We start from the raw sequence: 18,086 nt of genomic DNA, 5'->3' as shown, positions 1-18,086 counted from the left end.
TTTACTAGCTGAAGTAGACTATAAAACAGTCATCTGAAACTTTGTCATACAATGCCTGCATGTCATAAATATAGTGCCCTACAATGTACTAATACAGACTATGTTTAGCCTATTCTAATGTTATCACTTGATTTAATGGATAGATATGGGCCAGTAGGGGCCTTCTGCGCCTACTGGTTGACTCAGAAGGCTGTTTTCATCCATCGACATAGTTAATCAGCTATAGATCACATATTGCTGTGGCTGGAAGTTAACAAGAGTTATTTATATTATTTATTAAATTTCCCATTACTTGTATTTTATTAACGTCTATCCCTACCCCAACCCTCAACCCAATCGTCAGGGTAATGTAAAAACACATCTAGATCTGGAGTCTTCTCTAATAGTATAGCTGATTAACCATGAAAATTATTTATATTATGCATTAAATTTCCCATTAAATGTATTTTTATTAACGTCTATCCCTACCCCAACTGTAAATCCAACTGTTACAGTAATGTAAAAACAGATCTGGATCTGGAGTCTTCTCTATTAGTATACCTGATTAACCATGTGGATGGATGATAACACCCTTCTGAGCCTACCATTATGTCTAGAAGGCCCCTACTGGCCCATATCTATCAGCTAATATCCACTGATAACGGCCATTCAATTGAGTGATATCATTAGAAGTGGGTACTATGTTTGCATTAGTATTTGAAAGCAATTAATGTGTTCCTCCTGTAGATATACACCATCAGAATGAATGTGGCTCAATGCATTACAAAAATGACATTATTAATAAAGTATACAACCAAGCACATTTGATCAGAACATAAACAATTTGAATTTAATTGAGAGGTATAAACCTCACAAAAACAAACCTTAAATAAACTGATGAAAATTTGAACACATACTTAATAGAATTAACAAGTTTTCCGAAACATAATAACAAGATAACCAGGCAATAACCTTTCAAAATCTGTGTAAAATGTCCATTTTAACTGCATGAAAAAGAGCAAACGACACAGTCTCCCATCTTTCTTCCTTTGTGCTTCACAGATGAAAGAAAGCGATACAGGCTTAGAACAACATAAAGAAAATGACAGAATTTGAGTTGCTGCGTGAACTATCATTTCAAACCTCCCGTCTACTGAGAAATACTACCTCATTTTATTCCAAATCAATGCAAGAACAGCCTCAAAACAAGCTCTCTACTGAGAAGACCTGCTCTCTTATGATTGATCTAAAAAAAAAAAAAAAAAAACACTTTCTCTTTTCTTATCACAGACTAGCAGAACAGGTCCAGACAGGGTGGCATGACCACTCGGTATGCTCTAGGATCTGTCTAGCTGTTCCTGATCACTGACTTCACTCCATACAAGAACACGCAAGCACATACACACAACTTTCCCTCGCTTCTGATACTGACAGGTGAGCATCTGTGTTAACTCCTCTGAGACGGTCTCGTTCTATTGCTTTCCTGTCTCACAACAGCCATCAAAACACAAACTTCCATAATTCCCTCAGGCAGGGTCCACTATGGCAGGAACCCAGAGCTGCCACAGAATGACAGACAGACACAAAATGGGCCTTTTTTATCAGTGGCCGAATGTGCAAAGGTGTCCACACATGAGCTTGAGGCATTTGGATGTCAGTGCACCTCCTGATTTTGCAGATTCAGATGCAGTCCTCAATACAAACATTTTGTTTATCCAGCAACATCATTCCTGTCCAAAAATATAATCCAAACCTGATTCCTACCATCTAAATTTAACCTTAAGTTATTCTTACATTCAGAGGGATGCAATAAGTGAATGTTGTTTTTAAAAGGGTTCTTCAAGACCATAAGGAATGAAAATTTAAACAGAGCTAAACACTAAGGATTTTTTTTCTTATGGCCGGTTACTTCTGGAATAGGTTCTGTATTGGAATGGAAGATCATTTAAAGGAATGTGGAGCTTTAGTTTTCTTTACCTGATGTCTAACAGCAGTTTTTGTATCTCTTTGCAATAAAAAAAAAAAAAAAAAAAAAAAAAGTTTTGATATTATTGGTCATTGGGTGTTGGCACGATTGGGTAGCTTTACTTGCACATAGAAAAATTAAGACCCGTTTAAAATGATTTAAGACCTACAAGACTATATTTTAGCGAATTTAGGACCTTTTAAGGCTTAAAGTTTTATTATTTTATTTTTTATTGAAATTTAAGACATTTAAAGACTTTGTAAGACCCCAATGATACTCTATTCAATCAGTTAATATAACCTTTATTTCACCAGGAAAGACACATTGAGATTAAAAATCTCTTTTACAAGAGCGCCCTGGCCAAGATTAGACAATATACATGTGACATGGGTCTAATAGACAACAAACAAAAAACAATTGGCAGTAACATGAATCACACATTGACAAACAAACTATTCAAAACATCTAAAAGCCCTCATTTCAATTTCTAAATCATTTATACTCTTTTAAAAAAAGCCTTTAGTAAATTCAATTCTTTAAACTACAACCTTGTTTGTAGAATACTCCATGCAAAAGGTGCTGTGTATTTAAAAGCCTTTTTTTTCCCATCTCAGTTTGCACTTTAGGAACAGACAGTAAATGAAAATCCTGTGACCGAAGGGCATAGCTAAGAACAGTTTTTTTTACATATGCAATTCTGTAGATATGATGAATTTAGATTTGGAAACAAAGATATGCCAATGTTTGAGCCTATGAATGGACAAAGCAGACCAACCCTAGTATACAACACACAATGATGAGTAAGGGATTTAAAATTAGTTATAAATCTTAATGCACCATGGTAAACAGTATCCAATGCATGCAGACTCTGAGACTAAGCATGCATATAGACAACATCACCATAGACCAATATCAACTTAAATGTTCTATCAACCAGCTTCTTTTACCAACCAAAAAAAGGCAGTTCTTAATTCTAAAATAGAAGCCTAAAATCACTTTTGATTTTTTTTTTTTTACTAATTTCTGAATGTGAGAATTAAAAGAAAGTGTTTCATCAATTACAATTTCAAGATATTTGTACTGTGACACCAATTCAATCTCTAAATTCAGTAAAATAATTAGTGAAATATTAAACATTTAAATATTAAAAGTCTTTGTTAAATGAAAATTTAAAGATGAAAAGTTTTTTTTAGATTTCAGAATCTGTCATCTAGGCTTAAGGATATCTACAGTTGAAGCGAGTGTCCTTACAGAAAATTGCCAAATGTGACATAACTTGCATTTAGAAGATATCATCCTGAATAAACATCCAACATGTCACTTTCGCCTAAATGGAATTTTTTTTGAGGATATGATATCTGCAGATTAGAGAAATGGTAAAAAAAAGAAAAGGAAAAAAATATAAAAGAAAAAGAAAGGTAAGGGCCGTGTCGAAAGCTTTTTCATTGGTCAAAGGTACCCTTTGCGGTCAACTGCATTAGCCAATAAGCAGTAAAACACATACACATGTAATGGCCAGATGAATTTCTGGTAAAATACTGTTGTGACTTTATTTCATATGGTTACTTTTCCATTATAGATAATATAATTGAATCAAAATATAGTAAGTTAAACAGTCCTAAGCATTAATTTAGATGTTAGATGTGAAATGCAAACGGTGCCAGGTGCAGCAGCTGAGTGTTCTGCAACAGTGAGCCTTACAGGGTTAAACCAACAGCAAACATGTTAGATGAGTGCACAAGTGATACATTTTTCTTTTCATTTTCTATCATTATAAGTCTCTTACCATGGTCTCAGTGTTACATTTTTTTTTTTTTACAACAGCCATCAAAACACTGCCACAGAGCTGCCACAAACTGACTGACAGCCATCATGGACACAACATTTGTGGCATTTAAAAAAAAAAAAATATATATATATATATATATATATATATATATATATATATATATATATATATATATATATATATCAATCAGTTAGCAACAACCAACACACAGGTAGACCATGTGCAAAAATGTCCACACATGAATATGAGCCACATGGAGAGTAGACTGTCAATCCGACATGCACACCTGCCCACTGTTGTTTCTTACACAGTGCTTGTCACCTCTGCGTCTGTTTGAGATTCAGCGCGGCAGTGTGGCAGCTCTGCTCTTTGTTGATTCTGAGTAAATCAGGTCAAAACCAACAACTTGAGGACACAGTCATACAGACTCAGTAAAAGCCTGCGGATCTCAGAGGGATTGTGCTGCAAAGGACGCCACTTCCTGGAGGCGCAAGCTCTTCAGTGGTCTGTCTGGAGACTAATTAAACACTCTGCTGTTATTCCTATTATCTCACACTGTATAAATTAATGTTCAGAAGAAAAAATTAAAAGTGAAGGCTCAAAAATAAAGTTTGCTTTTTTCGTTATCATGTCATTTTTGGTACCTAACTACAAAAGTTCTAAGCAAAATGTTATTGTAATTACTGTAAATCATGTAACCCTTTTAAATCAGCCTAAGCATCTACATTTATCACTCAACAATGAGAATGAGACTTAAGAATGTATAACATTTATTCAATCATTTTCCTTGGGCTTAGTCCCTTGTTTATCAGGGGTCACCACAGCAGAATAATTCACCAACTCCTCCGGTATTGTTTTTTACACAGCATATGCCCTTCCAGTTGCAACCCAGCACTGGGAAACATCTATACACTCTCACATTCACATGCACACACACAATTATACACTACGGACTATTTAGTCCATCTAATTTACCTATAGCTCATGTCTTTGAACTGTGGGGGGACACCGGGGCACCCAGTGGACTCCCACATGAACCTGGAGAGAACATGCAAACCGGAGCCCCAGCTGGGACTCAAACCAGTCACTTTCTTGCTTTTAGGTGACATATTTTAACTGCTAAGATTAAAAGACTTTATTAATAAACCTTAAAGCAATGCCAATAGCCTAGTGGTCAAGTGTGCCACATATAGTACCGTGGTGCTCATGGCGACTGGAATTCGATTCTCTGCTCTGTCGACCCTTCACTCTCTCTGTTCCCAATACCTTCCTGTCTATATCCTCCTCTGTCCTTTCCAATCAAAGGTGAAAAATCCTTAAAACGTATTCAAAAATAAAATAATAGGGACCTCTATTGTGAAATTTTTTTAATAAAATATTTCTCTTAAAAATATCAAACTCTTGTCATTTTACCAAATCTGCATAATAGGGCTGTTCAGTCTGGCTGTAGTTACTGTAGTTAAAGGGAAAACAAGTTAAAGTACTGTTACAGTTTCATAAAAAGTCATCTTCTGACATTATAGTTTAAATCACAATCCATGCTATTAACTACTGTCTTATAACCTGGCTATTTTTTTTTAGATTTTAACTGTTTATTAGTAGTTATTACGTATGATACTATTTTACATCCCTAATTCTACCCTAAACCTAAACCCAACTGACAATTATTCAGTAGCTTATTAAGCTAATAGACTAATGGTTTGTTAACAGCCTGAATTGTGTAGGCTTAATAAATGCAAAAAAAGACCACATAACATAAACTACCACCAAACACAATACTTTACAGAACTTTAATTAAACCAATTACAAAGTGTACAGTACAGATGGGAGCATTTAAACATTTTTAGTAGAGAAAGCACTTTTTTTTAGAAATGACAATGAAAAATCAATGCTAATACAGTGACTCATATTTCACCCGATTCCTATATCACTAGCTGTGGGTTGTGTGCTACGCTCAGACATACAGTATCAAGCATTTAAACCTAGTGTCTGTAGAGCATTATCAAATATAGATGTAATAATGGAGTAGGCCAGTGTTATAAGGGGTCAGTGTCTGAATGCTCTGTGACTTGGAGCCCTAAAGAAACCCATATACTGCAATACACACAGTCATGCTAAATAAAGACTGTGAGCGTGACAGGTGCTGAGTGTTGGAGCGATGCATATTCATATCTCAATAATGCATATGCATGTGAAACATCTTCCTTTTAACGCTTTTTCAAAGGAGGGGAGGGAATCGAGCCCCCCCCAAAGTCCATTCCATCTCGTTCCATTTATCTTTTTCATCACTGAGAGTATAAAGCGAGAAACGAGAAAGCTTTTCCACGGCATGCAATTCTCAAGTGAGGCAGACCACACAGATTTTCATCCATATGTGTAGTTTATTAATCATTGCGCATTCCGCATGACTCCACGTCAAGTGTTCGATTCGCACTGTAACACCTGCGCCTTTGTTCAAACTCATATTAAGTACTCTTTTATTTGCAGCACAATGAACAAGCGTCTGAGATCTACACAGATACACTGCATACTGAGTTTTTTTTACTTGGTCCTAACAATAAACAAAACAAAGCAGAAGTGGGGGGAAAAAAAGCTTTATAGTGTAAACAGTTTGGTTCCAACGTCTAGTGTTTTGGTTTGACTGTGAAATCTTACTGTTTTTTTACACTTTTTAACTGTGCATTTAACATCTAATTTTCAAATGAAGTTGAATGTAATTAATAATGAATTACTAATTACATCATTAAATTGTCATTAAATTGTATTTAAAGTACTTTTCTAATTAATATGTCTGAAAAGTGATTTAATTCACTCAATAAGGATTTTAATTACTTGAATCAATGCTATTTTAAGAGTCGCTAAATCTCAACATACAGTATCATACTCTTAATTGTTTAAATCAAATCAAAATCAAACATGAGCTTTTAGCATTACTAAAACACTTAATTAAGTTATTAACACTTAATTAACAGTTATTAACAGTTTATTAACAAAAATATTTCTTAAGCATGTGCAGCTGTCTAAAAAATGTAACCTTTAGGCAAAAATTTGAATTTTTCTGCTAAAAAAATTCATATGACCAAAATATAACTACTCTGCTTCTTTAAATCATTTTTTATTGAACAGGGTTTCCACTCTTTCATGGACATCAAATTCAAGGACTTTTTAAAATCATCAATGTTTTAAATCGAGCCCCTTTTTAATTCATACCACCATCATACAGATCATAGGGTATGTAGCACCATGAAAGTCCTTCCTGTACTTAACATTTCACTTACACTTAATATTTAGATAAAAATGTCATAATGATGATGGTTTGAGTGTCATTTTTAAAAATGTTGACTGTTTTATATAACCATTTTAAAGTCATGTTCAAAGTACTTTAATACAATTAGTTGAACTCTATATTGGCAATATTTAAATGTGGTTTCTAAAGTATTAACAAAATGCACTATTTGTCATATTTCATGTACAAAATTTTAATTTAAAAATGTTAAATTATATTTAAAATGAAAAAAAAAAGATATAAAAAATATTTAAAAGTTTATATATATATTTTTTGTTGTTTAGTTTTTGAAAACAGCACAGAAATAACACCATAAACTTTAAATTCAAGGACCTAAAGTTGAAATCACAATTTTTAAACCCCATTTGATTTTTGATTTTTTTTTATATTTGCCAAATGATGTTTAGCAGAGCAAGGGCATTTTTAAAGTATGTCTGATAATATTTTTTCTTCTAGAGAAAGTCTATTTCTTTTATTTCGGCTAGAATAAAAGCATTTTTTAATTTTTTAACACCATTTTAGGGTCAAAATTATTAGCGCAAAAACTCCAATGGAAATACAGAAGTAAAATAAATGTAAATACTTTAAAGAAATGGCACAGAAAAAATGTCATTTAATTCAGTGCTTCTTGTACATTCTGAGACCCATTTTATAGCGTATATCATTTAGGCAGTGGAGATTGTTGATTCATAAAGAAAACAGACCTTAAACGCGCCAATTTTTTTACGGCATACAGTTCACCACAATCGTTTAATATAAGTTACTGACAAAATAAAAGTTCTTCTGCTGTGCTTCTGTATATCCACTATTACCTAACAATTAACAGTAACAACTTAAAGTTTTCAGAGATAGTTTAATTACACCCAACACTGATTAAGATATATGCTCAAGATATATTTTAAGGGCAACAAAGTGGCTTATTGGATAGCAATGTTGACTCACAGCAAGAAGGTTGCTGGTTTGAGCCTCGGCTGGGTCAGTTGGCATGTCTGTGTGGAGTTTGCATGTTCTGCCTCTGTTCATGTGGGTTTTGTCCGTGTGCTCTGGGTTTTACCCACAAATCCAAACACAAGCGCTATTGGTGAATTGGGTAAGCTAAATTGTCTATAGTGTGTGTCAATGAGAGTGCATGGGTGTTTCCCAGAGATGGGTTGCAGCTGGAAGGGCATCTGCTGTGTAAAACATATGCTGGATAAGTTGGCAGTTCACTCCGCTGTGGAAACCCCTGATTAATAAAGGAACTAAGCTGAAAAGAAAATGAATGAATGAATTTCAACTAAACAATTTTTTTACAGAAACTCGTTGCCACCTACTGAATTGAGAACCCCAAATGAGTTAATTTACTGTGCAGCTCAATCACACAAAATGTGATAAGAAATGCATCTTCTGATTGGCTGCTAGTACTTCATCACATATGTCACGTTATTTATGCATTGATACTTGGGTCTTCCGCAACCTGCATTATGTGGAAGTGTGAGTGAAGTCTTCCTGTGGCTGCACATTTCTGCCATAATGTCAGCCTAGGCTTTTTGAGCTTCACGCTCATTTTTCCAGCCATGTGGTGCCACAGCCATGAGCGCTGGAACATGTTACCATGACAACAGCCCTAGAATCAATGGGGAAAAGACGTTGTTGGTTTTACAATGGGTCCTAGCCATACATATAGATGTGCGTTAACTTGTATGGATGGAGGCTCAAGGCTCCAGATACTGTATGTTCATTTATTGACTGTTATGTGAATCAGTGGCGAATCTATATATGGAAGAAAATAATTCAATTCATTAAAAACAGAGAATGTCCAATGTTGCATCTAATTTTATTAAATTGGAACCATTTGAGAGGAAGCTTCTATGTTTTTCTCTCTTGTCAATGATTGCTTTTAAGCTTAAAACTGAGTCACAGTAATCATTTCACTTCGATGATATTAATGGTGATGCAAAATGATGGGGCTGTAGGGGTACATTAGACAAAAAACAGCAATAAAGCAATACTACAAACATATTAAAACACATGATTGTGTCGATCGATAAACGGCTGAGGAATAATGGGCTGTTTGTGTCAGTGAGGACACGTTCATCTCCTGGGAGACATCCATTTTCTGAGATATTATTCTGAAAATCTCATTTCTAGCAAGACCACCAGGGGTACGAGAGATACCTCTTCTCTGTGCATGAGTAATGGAGGAACCCTCTGGAGACCATGACCATTGACTCATGATGAGACAAACACAGCATCAGTTTTGCTCTACGTAACTGTACAATAACAAAAACTGACAGAAAGAGTGAGCGAATGGTGTCTAGTAGAACAAGCAGACTCCAGTATTACAGGTTGTACGTAAATCCCAGAGGCTTCCTATACAGATTTCTCGGTGTTTACTGTCTGATAAAGTTATCGACTACTCTGCACTGCAGTTCTAAACAGTTTTAAACTTACACTCACACTGTGAATATGTGCTGCAACTCCAGCCAAGTAGCCGCTCAAGATATAGGTTTTCTTCTTTCTAAAACTCCTCAGATATTTCTTTGATCGTCAGCCTGCTACAGTATATAAAAACAACAAAATAAGCAAGCTGGTTGGCAGAATTTAGTAAGTTTCACAAACTGCACAAATCTGGTTTAAACTAGTTTAATTGCTCTCCCAGTATGCACAGATATGTCATCACTGAATTTAGTTTTCTGCTTAATATTATGAAACTCTGGAAGCATCTCTATTATATGAAGTACTGTAAAAGTAAAGGTCACTTGGTCTATTAACCTGCCTCACATTAGTTATAACAAGCATAACCAGTTTCCCAGCCTGTCTAAATATTGTTTATGCTGGTTTGACTTATCCCACAATCTGGTCAGTCTTTTCAAGCTAGCATTATGTAGCTTTAGGTTGAAATAACTTGATTATTTAAGTTTAAACAAGTCTATCAGGGCTCACAGTCTGCCCAAATATGGTATAAGCTTGCATAAATGGTCTTCTGGTCTGTATTCTGGTCAAGCGACCCTAGCTCATTTTAAGCTGGTATATCTGGTTTCTTACTGTGCCTAAAGCTGACATAGGCAAGCCTGACTGGATTCTTGTACTCCCAGAGATGCCAAAAGTTGGTCTAACTGATCGTCCAATTTTGTTCAGGCATTCCTAGATAGCACAAAGCTAGTTTAAGTTTAGTCAAGTATAGGATAACTTAGTTTAGTTTAGCTTGTTTCCTAATATGCCCAAAATTGGTTGAAGGTAGTTTAAATGACCTTCCACTCTGTCCAAAACAGGGTTTAAGTTTGTACAATTTGTCTCCTTACTTGTCTAAACAAAACTTGTTCAGTAGAGATAGAACACAAATTTAGTTCTTTTAGTTTGTCATGCAGGTTTAAGATGTTATAATGGTATTGTAAATACCCTACCTTCCCAGAAACTGGTTTGGGCAAGTATAAGAACCTAAAGCTGGTTTTAGAGTCTGTTAAGGGTGGTTTAAGAAAGCTTAACTGATCCCCCAGCCTGTCCAAAGCTGCTTTTAGCATGTCATACTTATTCTCCATTCTGCTCAAGAGTTCATAGTCAACAAATCTGGTTTAAAATAGATGAACTGATATCTAATGTTGGCTGAGATCCCAAAATCTAATGTTTGTTTACCTGGTCTACCAACATGCCATCCTGCATGGACACCAACTACTTTTGCTGATCTTTGCATATTGTCCAGCTGACAAGTGTCCTAACCCCTCTAAAACTAGATTCACATGAGACACTAGCAAACCATCCTAGACATCCTCCCCAATATCCTATTGAATTTATTCTCCTTCAACTTCTTCCTCAATGTCTTTCCATTTCATTATATTTTATTAAAAACTAAAATGAAGGGATAAGTAAAGGGGAAGAAAAACAAAAACAAATAATCTGGTGTTATTTTGTATCTCTGTAGCTATAGATAGTACAGTGGGCAAGGTCAGGTCACGCCAAAGACACCCTCTATTTTCTCAATTTCCACATATAAAAGCCCAATCAATTCCTCGCTCTCTCTTTCTTCATTCCCGCCAGCTCGAGGCCTTGACCTCGGCTTAAACCTTGCTGAACTTATTTACCAGCGTCGACTCTTGGTTAAAACTCTCCCACACATCACAGACAAAGGGCTATTTTAAGAGTCGCTAAATCTCAACATACAGTATCATACTCTTAATTGTTTAAATCAAATCAAAATCAAACATGAGCTTTTAGCATTACTAAAACACTTAATTAAGTTATTAACACTTAATTAACAGTTATTAACAGTTTATTAACAAAAATATTTCTTAAGCATGTGCAGCTGTCTAAAAAATGTAACCTTTAGGCAAAAATTTGAATTTTTCTGCTAAAAAAATTCATATGACCAAAATATAACTACTCTGCTTCTTTAAATAATTTTTTATTGAACAGGGTTTCCACTCTTTCATGGACATCAAATTCAAGGACTTTTTAAAATCATCAATGTTTTAAATCGAGCCCCTTTTTAATTCATACCACCATCATACAGATCATAGGGTATGTAGCACCATGAAAGTCCTTCCTGTACTTAACATTTCACTTACACTTAATATTTAGATAAAAATGTCATAATGATGATGGTTTGAGTGTCATTTTTAAAAATGTTGACTGTTTTATATAACCATTTTAAAGTCATGTTCAAAGTACTTTAATACAATTAGTTGAACTCTATATTGGCAATATTTAAATGTGGTTTCTAAAGTATTAACAAAATGCACTATTTGTCATATTTCATGTACAAAATTTTAATTTAAAAATGTTAAATTATATTTAAAATGAAAAAAAAAAGATATAAAAAATATTTAAAAGTTTATATATATATTTTTTGTTGTTTAGTTTTTGAAAACAGCACAGAAATAACACCATAAACTTTAAATTCAAGGACCTAAAGTTGAAATCACAATTTTTAAACCCCATTTGATTTTTGATTTTTTTTTATATTTGCCAAATGATGTTTAGCAGAGCAAGGGCATTTTTAAAGTATGTCTGATAATATTTTTTCTTCTAGAGAAAGTCTATTTCTTTTATTTCGGCTAGAATAAAAGCAGTTTTTAATTTTTTAACACCATTTTAGGGTCAAAATTATTAGCGCAAAAACTCCAATGGAAATACAGAAGTAAAATAAATGTAAATACTTTAAAGAAATGGCACAGAAAAAATGTCATTTAATTCAGTGCTTCTTGTACATTCTGAGACCCATTTTATAGCGTATATCATTTAGGCAGTGGAGATTGTTGATTCATAAAGAAAACAGACCTTAAACGCGCCAATTTTTTTACGGCATACAGTTCACCACAATCGTTTAATATAAGTTACTGACAAAATAAAAGTTCTTCTGCTGTGCTTCTGTATATCCACTATTACCTAACAATTAACAGTAACAACTTAAAGTTTTCAGAGATAGTTTAATTACACCCAACACTGATTAAGATATATGCTCAAGATATATTTTAAGGGCAACACAGTGGCTTATTGGATAGCAATGTTGACTCACAGCAAGAAGGTTGCTGGTTTGAGCCTCGGCTGGGTCAGTTGGCATGTCTGTGTGGAGTTTGCATGTTCTGCCTCTGTTCATGTGGGTTTTGTCCGTGTGCTCTGGGTTTTCCCCACAAATCCAAACACAAGCGCTATTGGTGAATTGGGTAAGCTAAATTGTCTATAGTGTGTGTCAATGAGAGTGCATGGGTGTTTCCCAGAGATGGGTTGCAGCTGGAAGGGCATCTGCTGTGTAAAACATATGCTGGATAAGTTGGCAGTTCACTCCGCTGTGGAAACCCCTGATTAATAAAGGAACTAAGCTGAAAAGAAAATGAATGAATGAATTTCAACTAAACAATTTTTTTACAGAAACTCGTTGCCACCTACTGAATTGAGAACCCCAAATGAGTTAATTTACTGTGCAGCTCAATCACACAAAATGTGATAAGAAATGCATCTTCTGATTGGCTGCTAGTACTTCATCACATATGTCACGTTATTTATGCATTGATACTTGGGTCTTCCGCAACCTGCATTATGTGGAAGTGTGAGTGAAGTCTTCCTGTGGCTGCACATTTCTGCCATAATGTCAGCCTAGGCTTTTTGAGCTTCACGCTCATTTTTCCAGCCATGTGGTGCCACAGCCATGAGCGCTGGAACATGTTACCATGACAACAGCCCTAGAATCAATGGGGAAAAGACGTTGTTGGTTTTACAATGGGTCCTAGCCATACATATAGATGTGCGTTAACTTGTATGGATGGAGGCTCAAGGCTCCAGATACTGTATGTTCATTTATTGACTGTTATGTGAATCAGTGGCGAATCTATATATGGAAGAAAATAATTCAATTCATTAAAAACAGAGAATGTCCAATGTTGCATCTAATTTTATTAAATTGGAACCATTTGAGAGGAAGCTTCTATGTTTTTCTCTCTTGTCAATGATTGCTTTTAAGCTTAAAACTGAGTCACAGTAATCATTTCACTTCGATGATATTAATGGTGATGCAAAATGATGGGGCTGTAGGGGTACATTAGACAAAAAACAGCAATAAAGCAATACTACAAACATATTAAAACACATGATTGTGTCGATCGATAAACGGCTGAGGAATAATGGGCTGTTTGTGTCAGTGAGGACACGTTCATCTCCTGGGAGACATCCATTTTCTGAGATATTATTCTGAAAATCTCATTTCTAGCAAGACCACCAGGGGTACGAGAGATACCTCTTCTCTGTGCATGAGTAATGGAGGAACCCTCTGGAGACCATGACCATTGACTCATGATGAGACAAACACAGCATCAGTTTTGCTCTACGTAACTGTACAATAACAAAAACTGACAGAAAGAGTGAGCGAATGGTGTCTAGTAGAACAAGCAGACTCCAGTATTACAGGTTGTACGTAAATCCCAGAGGCTTCCTATACAGATTTCTCGGTGTTTACTGTCTGATAAAGTTATCGACTACTCTGCACTGCAGTTCTAAACAGTTTTAAACTTACACTCACACTGTGAATATGTGCTGCAACTCCAGCCAAGTAGCCGCTCAAGATATAGGTTTTCTTCTTTCTAAAACTCCTCAGATATTTCTTTGATCGTCAGCCTGCTACAGTATATAAAAACAACAAAATAAGCAAGCTGGTTGGCAGAATTTAGTAAGTTTCACAAACTGCACAAATCTGGTTTAAACTAGTTTAATTGCTCTCCCAGTATGCACAGATATGTCATCACTGAATTTAGTTTTCTGCTTAATATTATGAAACTCTGGAAGCATCTCTATTATATGAAGTACTGTAAAAGTAAAGGTCACTTGGTCTATTAACCTGCCTCACATTAGTTATAACAAGCATAACCAGTTTCCCAGCCTGTCTAAATATTGTTTATGCTGGTTTGACTTATCCCACAATCTGGTCAGTCTTTTCAAGCTAGCATTATGTAGCTTTAGGTTGAAATAACTTGATTATTTAAGTTTAAACAAGTCTATCAGGGCTCACAGTCTGCCCAAATATGGTATAAGCTTGCATAAATGGTCTTCTGGTCTGTATTCTGGTCAAGCGACCCTAGCTCATTTTAAGCTGGTATATCTGGTTTCTTACTGTGCCTAAAGCTGACATAGGCAAGCCTGACTGGATTCTTGTACTCCCAGAGATGCCAAAAGTTGGTCTAACTGATCGTCCAATTTTGTTCAGGCATTCCTAGATAGCACAAAGCTAGTTTAAGTTTAGTCAAGTATAGGATAACTTAGTTTAGTTTAGCTTGTTTCCTAATATGCCCAAAATTGGTTGAAGGTAGTTTAAATGACCTTCCACTCTGTCCAAAACAGGGTTTAAGTTTGTACAATTTGTCTCCTTACTTGTCTAAACAAAACTTGTTCAGTAGAGATAGAACACAAATTTAGTTCTTTTAGTTTGTCATGCAGGTTTAAGATGTTATAATGGTATTGTAAATACCCTACCTTCCCAGAAACTGGTTTGGGCAAGTATAAGAACCTAAAGCTGGTTTTAGAGTCTGTTAAGGGTGGTTTAAGAAAGCTTAACTGATCCCCCAGCCTGTCCAAAGCTGCTTTTAGCATGTCATACTTATTCTCCATTCTGCTCAAGAGTTCATAGTCAACAACATAGTCTGGTTTAAAATAGATGAACTGATATCTAATGTTGGCTGAGATCCCAAAATCTAATGTTTGTTTACCTGGTCTACCAACATGCCATCCTGCATGGACACCAACTACTTTTGCTGATCTTTGCATATTGTCCAGCTGACAAGTGTCCTAACCCCTCTAAAACTAGATTCACATGAGACACTAGCAAACCATCCTAGACATCCTCCCCAATATCCTATTGAATTTATTCTCCTTCAACTTCTTCCTCAATGTCTTTCCATTTCATTATATTTTATTAAAAACTAAAATGAAGGGATAAGTAAAGGGGAAGAAAAACAAAAACAAATAATCTGGTGTTATTTTGTATCTCTGTAGCTATAGATAGTACAGTGGGCAAGGTCAGGTCACGCCAAAGACACCCTCTATTTTCTCAATTTCCACATATAAAAGCCCAATCAATTCCTCGCTCTCTCTTTCTTCATTCCCGCCAGCTCGAGGCCTTGACCTCGGCTTAAACCTTGCTGAACTTATTTACCAGCGTCGACTCTTGGTTAAAACTCTCCCACACATCACAGACAAAGGGCAAGGGACAAAGAAAGGAGCCAGAATGAAGAAGTGCTGTACATGAAAAGAAGATGTGATTTTGTTTTTCTTAAGGCATGTTGATGGCAGCCACTTTTACGATCGAGAATCCACCGGTCTACCAAAGGGCACCGTGGTCCTGGACAGTTAAATCTATGATGACAGGGTGAGCAGGGATATAGATGGAAGGCCATGGGAGAGTGCTTTCCTTTTTCTTACAGAAGTCTTTGGAGGTTTGAACTCCAAAGGTTAACAAGTAAACTAATAGCAAACAAACTTTAGATTTACAAAAACACCCACCCACCCCTAAACAGCAGAAATTGGATAGTCATTTTAAATACAGTTCAAGTCAGATAGTCAATTCCTGCTGGAAGGTCTTAAAGTCGGGGTAAACCGGAAGACGCTGTGGTTTTTATTTCAGTAAGAGATGTACTTCCAAATTAAATGGAATATTGAGTAGGGGCAAAGACTCTAGAATACACAAAACCAGTCTAGGCATGGGCTGTTATAAGTTTCTGATGTTATGATAAACTTGGATAAAAATATCACGATTTCACAGTTTGATGGTATTGTGATTACTGTTATAAAATATATTCTTTTAATATGTCTGGGTAAAGACAGGGTTTCTGCGAGTTTCATCATGTCAAATTTAAGACTTTTTAAGACCTATTAAGACCATTATGAATGAAATTTCAGATTTTCACATGTCAAAGCGCTAATAATTTTCAGTAATAACCAGTGGAAATTTTTTACTTACCCCATTATGATTAAAATTCAATTATTTCTTAGCCACATATTTTAATTAATGTGTCAAAACAAGCAAACTCTAGTTTTGTTAAATGTGTTTTTAGATTGATTTGTTGGTTGTACCGATTGACCATAGCTTTAAATGGACAATAACTGAAAATCAAAACCTGTTTTAAGACCCACAACAGAATATTTCAGTGAATTAATTTTAAGACTTTTTAAGACCCCCTGAACACCCTGAAACCCCCCTTTTGAACACAATGTATTTTATTTTGAGAAAATTTTGAGAGAAATTTGGAGCAGTAAACAGGCTTAATAATGAAAATGAATCATTGACTTTTACTGTTCAAAAACACAAAATTAAATTCTTTACAATTTAAAACAGCATCTTTGTATATTTGTTCTACTAGAGATAGTTGTCCTAAGAAAAACTTCTAGTACAGGAGCCAATTATCAAACAATATAGACAGATGTTTCGTTGGAAAAGCTCTGAACAGACGTATGCTTTTACGACAGTTTGGTGGTCAACAAACGCAATGGAATCTCAGCGAAAAATTGCTTCACATACGATAAATATATCAAATTAAAGCTTAACATATGTGCTTTTAAATGAACCAAGTGCACTTGAAAACAAGTTTTTTGGGTATTGTAATCTGTATAAAACAAATGTGAGGTACAGTCCATTTTGCCAAGCGCACATCACATGACAGCAACTTCTCAAACGCCCACAAGTTTGTAAACAAAGAATCGCTGCCATTTCTAGAGAAGATTCACCATCAAGACCAAGTTGTTAATTACTTAAGAAGACCAGCACGATCAGACAATCATTATCCAGCTGATGATATAGAATGGCCATAAATGAGGTTGGTGCCATGATCTCCTTCTTTTCGAGTGTGCATGCGCATTAGCTCAAGCAACCTGAAAATATGCTGATTTTGTTTGACTCAGATGTTTAGAAATGAAACTTAGATGGTTGTTGATTAATTTTATTGTTGATTCCAAATATGTAATGTGGTCGTAAGCTTGGCAAACAGTTTTAGAGGATTTAATGTTTCCCCATTCAGACAGAATGCCCGAGCGGTGTTTTAAAGATGGCCGCCGAGTGAAATGACTTGCCTTAAAGAGACTTTGGTAAGCGACGGGACTTTTTTTTCCTACATACAGTATTTCCTTTGTAGCAAATTAACAAAAAGAGTGGCAAGTTTAAGCTGTCAAACTGATGTCAACAAAGGATAACCAAACCAAATGTGGAAGCAAATGGTCAGACTTTGAAGAACAAACTTTCATTTTCAGTGGATTACCTCACACAGATGAAGTGTTCTCCTAAAGAATAACAATGTATGCTAGTAAAAATAAACATCATACATTTTGATTTCACACAGACATTAACCGGAATACGATGTAGTGACTAGTCCAAAACCTGAGCTCCTACAGCCCAAATATTAAAAATGCAGACCCGAGAGCAGCCCTACACTGTCACAATTTCATCTCAGACACAAAAGAAAGCAGACAAGCACTGAAATGATTACAACTTTCTGAAATATACATGTATAAGTCACCAGTGCCTGGCAGAGAAGCTACACAAGATTCTATTATTTAAAGCCGTCCGGAAGAAGCATGTTGAGGCGAACTGTATCTTCCTCTCTCATTCCATC

The 18,086-nt window shown here is 35.4% G+C and overlaps 1 protein-coding gene across 44 annotated transcripts in view; it reads right to left on the bottom strand.

Annotated features, from left to right (window-relative positions):
- Positions 1-18,086, bottom strand: part of agrn (agrin) — a 467,750-nt gene that overhangs the window by 192,702 nt on the left and 256,962 nt on the right.

The sequence above is a fragment of the Danio rerio genome, chromosome 23 (genome assembly GCF_052040795.2).
Source record: "Danio rerio strain M-AB ecotype USA chromosome 23, GRCz13ab, whole genome shotgun sequence".
NCBI lineage: Eukaryota > Metazoa > Chordata > Actinopteri > Cypriniformes > Danionidae > Danio > Danio rerio.
The sequence above is the reverse complement of the archived record's forward strand: the minus strand, read 5'-3'. Positions and strand labels throughout refer to the sequence as shown.